Here is a 12931-nt window from a genome sequence, read left to right on the forward strand (position 1 = left end):
TGTCAACACAAGTGATCTTCCCAATTCATTATAGCAACAAGGATCAATGCTGCATATAAATAATCAAATTTAATAAAAATGTAGCAATAAACAAATAGTAAATGATATCTTATGGAAATGAGAAAATAAATGCAGTTATAATAGTGTAGGGACTCAGGAAATATAGCTTATTGTTTCATTTTTAAAAGATAGGTGCTTTAAACTTGAAATTGTTACCGCTACAACATACATAAATATCTTATATGTCTTAATAACTGGAACTTGTGTTATTTTATTTAGAAGAAGATTCTTTGCAGATATGCTTAATTTATATCTTTACAGATAGGACAGTATTTTGTATTGTTAGGTGTTTGTATCAGAGAAGTTAAGGTGATTTCATACACACACACAAACACATCAGTTTTGTAAAGAGGAAGCACAGAGATATTTAAAGCTGCCTTCCATATTGCTGTGTTAAAGCCACAAGCCATTGAATGCTGACAACCACCAGATGATGGAAGAGGCAAGGAGTAGAGTCTTCCTTAGAGTCCCACGATGGAGTGAGACCTTGAAGACAGCTTGATTTTGGACCAGTACTACCAACTTCAGATTTCCAGACTCCTGAACATTGAAAAATAAATCAGGTACCCCAAAATTTTTGTATTTGTTCAGGAGCCACAGGAAACTAATTGCAAAGAGTAACACTTGGAAATGCATAGAATATTTAAAATAAAATAAAGCAGAACACAAAAACACTAACAAAGTCAGGGAAACTTAAAAAAGGAAGGAAATGCACTGTTTAGTCAAGAATCAAGATGAAATATGGAACAAAAAGTAAAAGTAAAACCAATATTAATAACAGCATCTAGTGCACTTATATCTTATAATTGATTTTTATATTTTAAAATAGCATCAGAAATTTCAGATAATTTAAATAAATTTCATTACAAATTTATGTTATAAGTAGGCTATTATTGTTATCTCCATTTAAAGATAAGAACTTTTAAAAATTTTCAAAATTATAAACCTTAAATTGGAAAAAACAGTAAAGAATAATAACCAGCAAAAATAGCTAAAAATAACACCCACCAATATAAATAAGCACATGGGATACTTCCTGAAAGAAAAATGAAGTCAATTCAAAATAACTAGTTAGATACATTTAGGATTATAGAAAGGAATCTCTTTTTGTGAATTTGTTAGAGATATATTCGTGTTACTTGAAATCAAAACCTTGAAGTATAACATTACCATCCATAAAGCCACTTATAACACTTATGGATGAGGGAAGAAAAATAAAGGTTACAGACATATTTTTACTTTGTGCTGACCAATAAAGGGGATTGTAAGAAGAATCTCAAGACAAGGAGTCACCAAAGAGTTATATAGGGTCCTCTAAATTTTAATGTCCTTCCCATTTTGCCATTTTATCTTCATTATTAAAACACAAGCTACTACTTAAAGCCTTGTTTTGAAACCCTAAGTGCAACTAAGAAATGTGCCCTGCAGAAAGCAATTTCTACCTCACCAGTTTCCTGAGAACCACTTTCACATCCTTGTTCAGCAGGCCATATAGATCAGGGGTTTCAGCGTGAGAATCACTGCTGTATAGAATACTGTGGCCACTTTATCAGTTTTCAGCCTGTAGTCAGAGCTAGGCCTCCAATGAAGGAGAAGGATTATTCCATGGAAAATAACTATGGCTGTGAAATGGAGGGCACAGGTAGAAAAAGCTTTGTGCCTTCCCTCTGCAGAGCACTTCCTCAGGATGGTGATGAGAGTAAATATATAGAAGGTGAAGATGATCATATGGTGATGCTCTCATAGAAAGTGTCCACAATAAATAAGAATACTTCATTCATAGATACATCAGAGCAGGCAAGAGATAAAAGAGGGGGTAAGTCACAGAAGTGGTTAGTCACATTTGATCTATAGGGTGGGATCTCAAGTGCTAAACAAATGTGAATCAGAGAACACACTGCTCCACAGAGAGGGCAGGCTGACACCAGTCCAAAACAGAGCTTCTGCAACCTTATAACCATGTACAGCACTGGGCAACAAATAGCCAGAAACAGTAATAGGCCATCATAGTCAGCAGGATGACCTCAGTGACCACACATGCACAAAACAAAAATAATTGCATGATGCATGCCAGGGAAGAAGTGGCTTATGATATTGGCCAACATCTTAGGCACAATGATGGTGGAGTAGCAGAAAGCCACAAGGGACAAGTGGCTAAGGAAAAAGTACATGGGGGTTTGAAGTTGAGAGCTGGCTTGGATGATTGTGTTCATGCCCAGGTTGCCCATCACTGTTGAGTCCATAGGTGAGAAGGAACACGAGGAAGACAAAGTCACTTAGCTCAGGGAGGTCTGATAATCCCAGGAGAATGAATCCTGAAATAGTGCTGCAGTTTCCCGTCTCCATTTTCACTATATTGCATGTTGAAGAAACCACACAATATTTTTGTCTATCTCCTAGGAACATACTAATGGAAGAAAAGTTATCTTACACTAACTTAAGAGATATGGAGAATTGATATCAAACCCTGTTTATATAAGTTATATGAAAAATAAAATTTTTAGTTTACTCCAGTTGTGAGCTATCACATTGGAGTCCATTGATCAAAAATAAATTTAGCATACAGAGAAGCCATATTGGCCACTCCACATATTACCACAATAGAATCAGGAAGTTCTGTGAGGTGAGATGGTCTGTTGGGCTTGAAGTGATCCAATGACATGCTTAACACCCCATGAAAATTAACACACCCCATTCTCTGAAAAACTTAATAAGCTCTGTACAATTATAACTATTATGATACTATATAATTTATCTTTTTTCATTCATTCTATCACTAACAAAAGTTTACCCAGGTAAGCTTCTTTGCAACCTTGCTGTTGGAGAATCTGAGATCACAGACTGTAGGAGGAGTACACACTTAACTTCACATGTGTGCAATGCAAATTGAAGAGAGGGTAGACTATAAATCACGCAACCCAGAATTTTTTTCCATATCTTGGACTAAACTGCAAGAAATAGAAACAGAGAATGATTCTGAAGTTAGATTTTCTCATCTACTTAATAAAAAACATGGATTATTTGCTTACCCCAGAGAAAAAACGAGTAATATGAACTTAAAAACTATTCTTCCAATTTTTCTAGGGCAATAGTAGAAAACCAAATTGTAGTAAACACAATAGAAATTTCAAAAGAATACATTTCATTTCTCAAGCAGTGATAGGACCCAAGTCCTTGACTCCCTATGATCAACTCATGAGCACATGAACTCAACCTTCAGAATTAATATGACATGTAAGAAGCATCTCCATGGTCATTTTTACTATATTCTATGAAGGAAATTGGGGTAGGAGGAAAGGGGAAGGAGGAAAGAGGGAAAAAAGAAGGAAAATATATACCATTTTGTTTAGTCTGTATTCTTTCTCATGCTAGTAGATGTTATCCATCATTTTGTTGTTCAGATGAAATTGTGCCAACTTCTCATTGACCGTCTCTTAATGCCAAAAGAAATATTCCTTGCCATAATATGAGTTCTGTTAAAAATTATCTAATTAGAAGCATTGAATTAGACATAATTTAAAGATAATTTTGCTTATAAATATATTTATTTCCAAGTTACTTGAGTCTAGTTCTAGCTAACAGACCTGATGGACATACCTGTCCTTTCAAGTCCTGAAGATGTCAGGATGTATACAGATTAGAACTAAGATATTATACCTTAATTAGTCCCCTAGGAACTGGGTATACTAAGTTCTCTCAACAACTATTATTCTCCATGGAATCAAAAAAGTTAAAAGTTAAAACTAAAGATAACTCTACAGAGGGTATAAGAAGCAAACAATCTCTATGAACTTTTGGTCTCATATATACTACTTTTAAGTCAAAGTGTGTTCCCAAACTTGGAGTTGTTATTCTAAGATACTCTGCAGTTTGTCAGAAATTCAAAATATCAAATTCAACCTAAGCTTTGGTTCTTCCATTTGCACCTCCACCTCAGACAGGATCTCTCTCCAGATTCTTCTCTCTTTCCAAGAAGAGATGCTATTACTTGTATAATGTTTGAGCTGGCTGATTGCCCTATATTCTCAGTTATCTGGTGGGTTCCTGAAAATTCATGATTTTTCAGAATATCTAACTCTATGTGCTATAGGAGTGGGAGCAAATCTCTTTCTAGATTTCTGCATCCTATTTGAAGGCAAAAATCAGATTATATATTTTATAGAAGATTCAAAGTATTTAAGATTTTAACAAGTTTCCAAATTATCATTTAATAAGTCACATCAGAGCCTTTTTTATATAATCTACTCAGAAACCAAAATAATGAAGTCTTCTAAATTACTCCATAAAAATTCTATTGAAGAATAGGAGATTGCTAAATTTCCCTTCAATGAAAAAGATAAAGGGCATAATCAAATTTAATTAATTATTGAAATATGCAAAGATGGTGAATAACTATAACCATTTTGACATATTATGTGGATTATGTGAAAAAATTTGAGTGGCCATATTATTAAAAATGACAATGTTATTCTTTTCAAATCTTCAATGTAATCAACTTTAATGATGTGGAAACCTGTATCATTCTAGCAAAAAAGGAATTTGTCCCTGGATAATGTGACTATTTGAAATAAAGAACAAATAAAATAGCCCTGCCAATATTTTTAATAGATGCACTTCCAATGATCTTTCTCTGGAAATTTAACCAAAAATTCGTAATATATTTAAGTGTTTGAATAGTAGTTTGAATAACTCAATGTAGACAAATATCACATACAGATATATTACCATAGGAAAGAAAAGGAAATTTACATAGTTTTGTTTTGTTACAAAGGAATATACTAGTGTGATTAGTAAGGGATATAGTTCTGAACAGAAAGTGGAATATAAATATGCATTCAGAAATAAAAAGAATTGAAATAAAATGTAATGACATCTATTTCAAATGAATCATGATGGATATCAGATAGCTATGGTATATACTGAAGGATATGAGCTTTATTTTTTCAATTTAAACTTATGATGAAAAATACTGATATAAGTCATGTGCTATGAAATAGCTATGGGAACTACCACAGGTAATTTGAAAGCAAAGTTAGAAAATGGAAGAATATTGAAAAAAGTGTTTTTGCATATGAGATCAAAGCCCCAAATTGATGTCTTTTTGATGTCATCAACTAATTTTAAACCACTGGTTGAAGCATTTAAACCATATGGCTCTCCATTTCCTCAGAATACTAATCAAGATGATTTCATCTCTACTTTCACAAAAATGTAATTATCCTTTGCCAACTTAAAGAAGAAGTAGAAGCATTTCCTAACTCAAAACAGTTATTCATTATGGAGTCCAATCAAGATTAAAATAATTTTAAGCTACTTTTCACCATTGACTCAAGGAAGTTGGATATCTTTCTTTCTTAATGACATTTCTAATTAAGTCAAAAACATTTTGTAAAAATGACTATTTTTGTAAGAGTAAAATTAAAAATAAGCAACAAAGTTAAATTGCTTCAACAAATAACTTGGAAAGTTTATATGAAGACATAAATGTTATAAAATATGATGCTATAAAATTAGATACCTAGTAAAATGAAGGCTTTGTAATAAATATTTACTGTATTTAGACTTTAGAGTTCATTTGTAACAATGTTGTAATCCAAAGAGTGAAATTACCCATTAATATTTATGATTTTATCATTCAGTTTTTTCATGAACACTGTCCAGAGGGTCTTAAATAAAAAGATGATCAAGGCTATCCTCTTGCTGAAGCTGCCATAGTGGATTCATACATATTTACACAGGACATGAACACAGTATAAAACAGGTCATGAACACATCATCTCTGTTTCTGTTCTCAACATTGTGAAAACCAATCTATTATTTCTAAACCTCTTGTATTACTTGGAGTCCTCCACAATGAAACTCTTTATTTAAATAATTTATAATAGTAGTTATATCTAATTTAAGTTTCCATACTTTCAAGCACCTAACAGGATACTTTACATGTATATGGCATAAAACAGTAACTCAAAAATATCTATCAACCATTTTCTTAATTAAACAACCTCACTTCCTGAATATTGTTTCAGCCCTTTGCCCTTGCCTAAGACTTCTTTCTCATGCTCCTGCTTCTTTTGACATCTTGCCAATTCTTGAAGGCCATATGTCAATTATGAAGCAATTCCTCCAATATTCATATGTGAATTTAAACTCATTCTCTTCACCAAAACTATTACGATAGTCAATATATTATACTTTGTAAAATTGTAACTTTTGTTTGTCACACTAACACAACTGGATTTTATTAAAGATTTGAATATAAGCACTCTCTTAACTCTCATGTATTTTACTATTGTTACAATAGTAATTTGATTGTTTCCTATCACCAACAACTTTCTAGGCACAAGGAAAGAAAGTATGAGAGAACTAGCACTTACTGAACACATATAATATATATAGTGTCTACATTTTCTTTTGTGGAACAGTCACCTTATACAGTAAGTTCTACCCAGTATTTATATAACAACTGAGGCCAAGATCACACAACTTTGTCTGACTTATACAAACAGAAGCAAGTATAATCTTTTGACCAAAAACTTAGGTTATTTCCATTATAAAATGTTTTCTCCTTGTGAATATCTAAGAGATATTTAAGAATGAAGTTGTGGTACAGAGTTTTAAAAAAAAGTCAGAGATGTTATGCAATAACTGATGAAAATGTTTGCCTACATACACATTCAATGAAAAATAATTTCTGTGCACTATTTCTATTGATTGTGTCATGGACATGCCTATTTCTCAGCCTGCAAATAAGGGGAACAAATATGGTATAATCAACTACAGAGGCCATTTAAGTTTCAGATTTTGGAGTATCCTACAGAGCATAGGAATAAAACTGTGCTATGGAAGATGGAGATGGGAGACAGGTGTTAGGCACAGGTGGAAAAGGCTTTGTGTTGCCCTCTAGAGAATTATCTTCAAGATAGACAATGATGAAAATTTTAAAGGGGAGAAAGGTGAGTAGTATGCTCATGTCATTAAAGATGGCAAAAGCAAAAAGCATCACCTGGTTGAGTTAATGGAATAGGGGAAAGAGCAGTGAGAAGAAAACACAGAAAAAGTGATTGTGTTGAAACTATTAAAACATAATTTGAAAGCAGAACATGTAAGTATCAAGAATCATGCTACTCCCCATGTATATGGTTCCTCTACCAGCCTTGCACAGAATTTCTCAGACATGGCAACTCCATAGAACAGAGTTTCAAATAGCCCCAAAGTGGTCATAAACCATCGGAGCTAATACAAAGGATTTCATCATCATAAGTGTACTAAAGAAAGGGAAATGTAAAACACATCCTAAAAAAGGACATGGATCTTTCTTATAAAGTAGCATCATCAGCATCTTTGGAGCAGTGATGGAGAAAAGCAGGAAAGCTAGAAATGAGAGATGGCTGAGGAAAAAGTACATGAGGATTTGTAGTTATAGTTTAATTTTGAAGATCATGTCCATTACAAAATTCCTTACAAAGGTAGCACTGTATTTGGCCAGAAATACCAAAAAGAGGGGAACCCTTTGTTCAGGGTAATCTGAGATGCCCAAGAAGGAAAATGTGGCTTCAGCATTGCATTTCTTTCTGCCAGAAACATATTTCCTATTGCTGCAATTGAAAATCATTCTTTAAAGTAAAATATTAAGAATTGTGATGGGTGCATGAAGCATGGTTAACTAGCCCTGTGTAGAGTCTAAGGTGAAGCAAAATATACCTCTGTTATAATGCTGATATGTTAAGTATCCAAGACAGGATTATCTAAAATTTCAGAAATAGAATTACTATTTAATTTATTTTCTCAAGAATTATAAAACTTAATATTCATGTTCTGAAATGTGATTTTAAAGAATTCAGTGTGTAGTAATGATTTAATCAAGCAATTTGTATGTTAACATGTAATAAAATCCTCATGCAAGATATTGCAGTCTCACTGAACTTCAGTAGTTCTGGGAAGAAAATGAAAGAACTACTTACATCTGTCTTACAAAAACTAATGACAAGTGGAAGCATCTAATGTAACTTGTGTATTTACAATAATTTTTACATAATATTGATATGCACATATATTGTAATTATGAATAAACAATAGCCATTTTACATTGCTTAAATCCAGACTTTAAACAGCAGTTTGGCACTTTCTCTTCATTCCTCTTTTTTTGTCAATTAAGTCAGACATCAATGTTGGCACTGATTTATGATTTTTAAAAAAGAATATCTCTCAAACTGCTATATTCTACAGGTGAAGAAATGGAAGCCCAAACTAGCCATGACTTTCTCAATGACATCAAGTTATTAGATAATCACCCTATCTACTACAACTCAGATACCTCCCACCTACTACAACTTTCCCAATGGCATAAAGATATTAGGTGATCTACCTACCTAGTCCCAGGCATGTACCCATCTCACTATGCCAGGTGCACTACAGAATGAGATATTTACATTTTCATTTTGTGAAGATTGCATTTTCAAACGTTTAATGTTGTTAATTCTTTTGACAACTTATAAGGCATGTTTTCAAATATGAAACTGTGGAAATTAGTCAAATGAAAGTGTTTAGTGTCACAGAATGGTTCTAAAGAGCTATGTCATGCTGAAAAATAGGGGAATGGAAGTGAGAGAAATTCCCCCATTCAGGATCAGGCATGGTAAGAAAGTATTAAACTTTCAAAATGTTACATAGGTTTTCTTGGCCCCACAATCTTCTCGGCATTCACCTGCATTACCCTTAACAATTTGGATGAGATATTAAGTTGGCACCACACTCTAAACACATTTATGAGAAAGAGTTCTTAATGCAGAAATAATGATGAGATTCCTGAAATCAGTTTTCCAGAAAAGGCCTTCAGATAAAATATGGCACTCAATTAAATTTAAGTTTCAGAGAAATATTTTTTTGGTATAGGTATATCCCAAATATTACCTACAGCATACTTATATTTTCAATTACTTCCCTATTTACCTGGAGTTCAAATGGCAGTTGCCAGTGCTAATTCTGGTAACTCTGTGCCCAGAAAAACTCAGAATATCAGGGTGACCAACTCAAATCCAGGGTCTCTCCTTGCCTTAGTGCTGTAAATTCTATATATCAAGAATCCTCTGTCAGATTCTTTATAATGAAGATTTCTAACGAGACTACCACTTGTGGTAAGAAGATCCCTGGGTCCAGATGTTCCACCAGTAACATCTGGAGCCTCATGCAGAGATCTGGACTCTCAATGATCCTATCTGTGCAGATATCCAAGGATTTAAGGGCAAGGCAAAAGATGATGTTTTATAGACAATCTTCACCATTTAAAAATTCTTTCTTAGTGACCTATTTCTGAGTTTCTCAATCTTATAACCATTGGGCTAGAAATACTTTGTCATAGGGAACTCTTCCTGTATTGTATCATATTCAACAATATCCTTGACCTGTACTCATTAGAGGCCAACAGCAGCTCTCCATTCAGTCAAGGCAATAAAAAACGTCTCCAGACTTTGTCAAATAACCCCTTGAGTTGTGGGTGCTCAAATCACCTTTAGTTGAGAAAAACTCCCTTTATTTCCTTGATATTGGTAGATTTTAATGTTTCTGCTGTCTATTATTCAACTCATAAACAATGTGCAGAGTTAATATCATGGTTTATTTTCTCTCATATGATTCCAGTATATGGATTAATAAATATATGTATTATCTTTCAATTCAGGAAATGTATTATCTAATTTCTTTTTGTCTGTCATTTCTTCTCTCTTCTTTATTCCTTTATCACTTTTTCCATGCTCTGAAATTTTATTTGGAACAGGTTCTGTTTATTTTATTCCTACTGAAGTCTTATTCCATTCATTTCATGTGACTTTTATTTAGATACTTGCATATTTTCCCTCATAAAACTTTTTTTTAAAAAATCACAAATGCAGGGAAAAATATATTGCTTAAAACTCTCAGGTCAGGCCCATTCTTTTTCTTCTATTCCCAAGAAACTGTTGCTGAGACCTAAAATTTCTAGAGTGTAAACAGTTTTTCTTTGAGTTATTTCTAAATCTATATGAAAGTTGATTTCATTGATGCTAATCAATGAAAACCTCATGACAAACATGAACTAAATATACTTAGAGAAAATGAGCTTTAGCCACATTTTTAATAAATTAAAAATTACAATTCTCAGCAACTATTTTTACTTTCTCCTCTCAATTTTCTTTTAAGAAAATAAAAGCCAAGTATACTAAAATTTTGTAGAAATTTACATACAAAAATACATCTGCTGTGTAGATTAATTAGGTGACTCTGCCAAACCGGAATAAAGAGACTGCACCATGTTTTCCATGTGGTGCCTCAAAAACACCCATTCATCAGTAGCTGCACATGCCAAGAGGGAAGTGAGTGATGGGGCCACCACCCAATGCAAAATACATGCAACTGTGAGTTTTACAAAAAGCTAATTTAACTTAGATCAAGGTGCATTATAATTATTTAGTGTTAAGATTCAAAAAAAATACTGAAAATACAGCATGATAAAATTATGCAAATACATAATTATATATAAAAATAAATATTAAATGCAGCCAGGAAAGTCATTGGAAGAAAATATATTTAAGGGTTAATAACATTTATGAATGATTTTTATTTTTTACTTTGAATTTCGTTTCATTCTAATTTTTGTGTAAGGAATGTTTACTCCTAAGGTAGTGTTATACTTTTGACTATAAAAAAATCATCATGAAAAATGTGCTATTCTACTTCTGGTGGTTAACAATATGGACTTTCTCTCACTGAGTAGTAAAATATTTCTCTAGAAATTCCTTCTCTGTAACAATTTAAAAAGACTAGAGCATCACAAAGGAATACCAAAAAATCATGCTCAAAATTATGGGGCTTCTAAGGGGAAGGTAACTCTGTGTTAAAAACCTAACATGGATGTATTGTTTTTGAACTTTTGTCCTTGGAAACATGCCAAGCAACCTTCCTTGGAAACAGGTTCCAGAGATGGCCAAATGTTGCAATATCAGCAATCCTTAATATATGAAGTACTGTGGCATTACCAGGGTTAAAGGCAAGGGGTATATTCTGCCTTGACAGGGTTCACAGAAGCTCCTTATAATGATTGTTGGATATCATTTCTGGGAGAACTTTCCATTTGACCAGGACTGAATACAAAATTTTAGGTTGATTTATTTTACTTCAGAATACATCAAAACTGCACGAATGAAGAATTAAAAATAACTTGTCTGAAAGAAAACAAATATTTTGACTAAGGAAATTTGGGGTCCTTATATGGTTTACATGATTTATTAGTGAAAAACATGAGGGTAACAAATTTCTAGACAGATGCTGTTGAAAGAAACTTGCACCACCTTTTCCAAATGGTAAGTATCATTCTCAATATTAAAGGGATTTATTCAGATCAAATAAAAGGGGGGCATTATTGGAAGAATATACATTTACATATACATATACATATCATGTAGACTTCACCTAAATAATTCCAGGATTTGTAGAAATAGAAATATAGAATTGATGGAATTCAAATCAGCAAGCAAAGTTCATATGTTGGAAATATAATTTTGGAATAAATTTCATTTATAATGTTCAATTTAGGAAAACAACTAACCTTCCAGAAATTAACATTTTGCATGGTCCATAATTTTAACTCATTCAAGTGAAGTTCTCTAAGGTTGAAATTTATGATTAGTCACAAATAATAAATAATTCTGGATACAAAATAAAAGTAAATGGTTCAAAAACAGTTTTTCTATCATTACATAACTGACATTTTCTTGGCTTTTCTAAAATTAAATTTAAACAGGTTTATGGTGTTGGTGTTATAAGCATGCTCTCTAAACTCCACATGTTTTGGTAAAATCATAAACTCGACAATGAATACATCTGACTCTGAAAATGCATTTAAAACCTTTCTGCCCTTTTTCTCATGCAAATTTGAGATAATAGTGACACATACTGTAAAATACTTATAGATGGGTTAAATGTGTTACTAACTTTACATGTCAAGTTCATTGTAATTATGAAATATATTTGAATTTCTATTATATAATATCCAAATGATGATTTATAACTAATGGATATTTGGCAAATACACAAGATTATTTCATTCACTGGCTGTTTCACCCAGATATATTTTTTTTGTCTTCCTGGGTCTCACTGAAGTTTTTCTTGTTTATTCAATGGCCTATGACCACTAGGTAGCCATCTACAACCCTCTTCATTACCCAGTTGTCATGTCCATGAGACTCTGCTGTGCCCTCATCACTGGGTCCTATGTGATTGGCTTTACTGACACGTTGGTTGTTGTTCTTTGTATGAATAGTTTGCATTTCTGCAAATCCCATGTAATTCACCACTTTTTCTGTGATACAATCCCAATTTTAGTCCTGTCCTGCTCTGACACTGGTGATACTGAAATCTTTATACTCATGGTGGCTGACTCCACCTTAATGGTGTCTCTTATCACAATCACTGTATCCTATGGGTCCATTCTATCTACTATCCTGAAAATTCATTCCATTTCAGGAAAGCACAAAGCCTTCTCCACTTGTGCTTCTCACTTCCTGGGAGTCACCATCTTTTACAGCTCAATGGTTTTTACCTATTTAAAACCAAAAAAGTCCTACTCCTTGGGAAAGGATCAAGTGGCCTCTGTATTTTATGCTATGGTGACCTCTATGTTGAATCCACTCATTCATAGTCTTAGGAACAATGAATTGAAAAATGCTCTCATTAGAGTCATACAGAAGAGAGAGGGCTCGAGGCAACTGAAATGACAGTGATGCTGAACATTCAATATTAGCTTTACTTTATTTATTTTCCTGTTTGGGTATTTATATGGTCTTTCCCTAAATACATTAGTGTTCTCTAATTACTTTTGATTAGCTATCCTGTACTTAAC

At 32.9% G+C, this 12931-nt stretch overlaps 1 long non-coding RNA gene and 1 pseudogene across 1 annotated transcript in view; both read right to left on the bottom strand.

Annotated features, from left to right (window-relative positions):
• Positions 1 to 1498: 1498 nt before the first annotated feature.
• Positions 1499 to 2406, bottom strand: LOC143666742 (olfactory receptor 5L1-like; annotated as a pseudogene).
• A 494-nt stretch (positions 2407 to 2900) lies between these two features.
• LOC143667187 (uncharacterized) overlaps positions 2901 to 12931 on the bottom strand; it is a 35710-nt gene continuing 25679 nt past the window's right edge. Inside the window, exons 3-4 of the long non-coding RNA XR_013167937.1 lie at positions 3399 to 3533; positions 2901 to 3008 (exon numbers count right to left, since the gene is read on the bottom strand). This is a non-coding gene — a long non-coding RNA (uncharacterized LOC143667187). The remainder of the gene's footprint in view (positions 3009 to 3398; positions 3534 to 12931) is intronic.

This window comes from Tamandua tetradactyla, chromosome 23, assembly GCF_023851605.1.
Source record: "Tamandua tetradactyla isolate mTamTet1 chromosome 23, mTamTet1.pri, whole genome shotgun sequence".
NCBI lineage: Eukaryota > Metazoa > Chordata > Mammalia > Pilosa > Myrmecophagidae > Tamandua > Tamandua tetradactyla.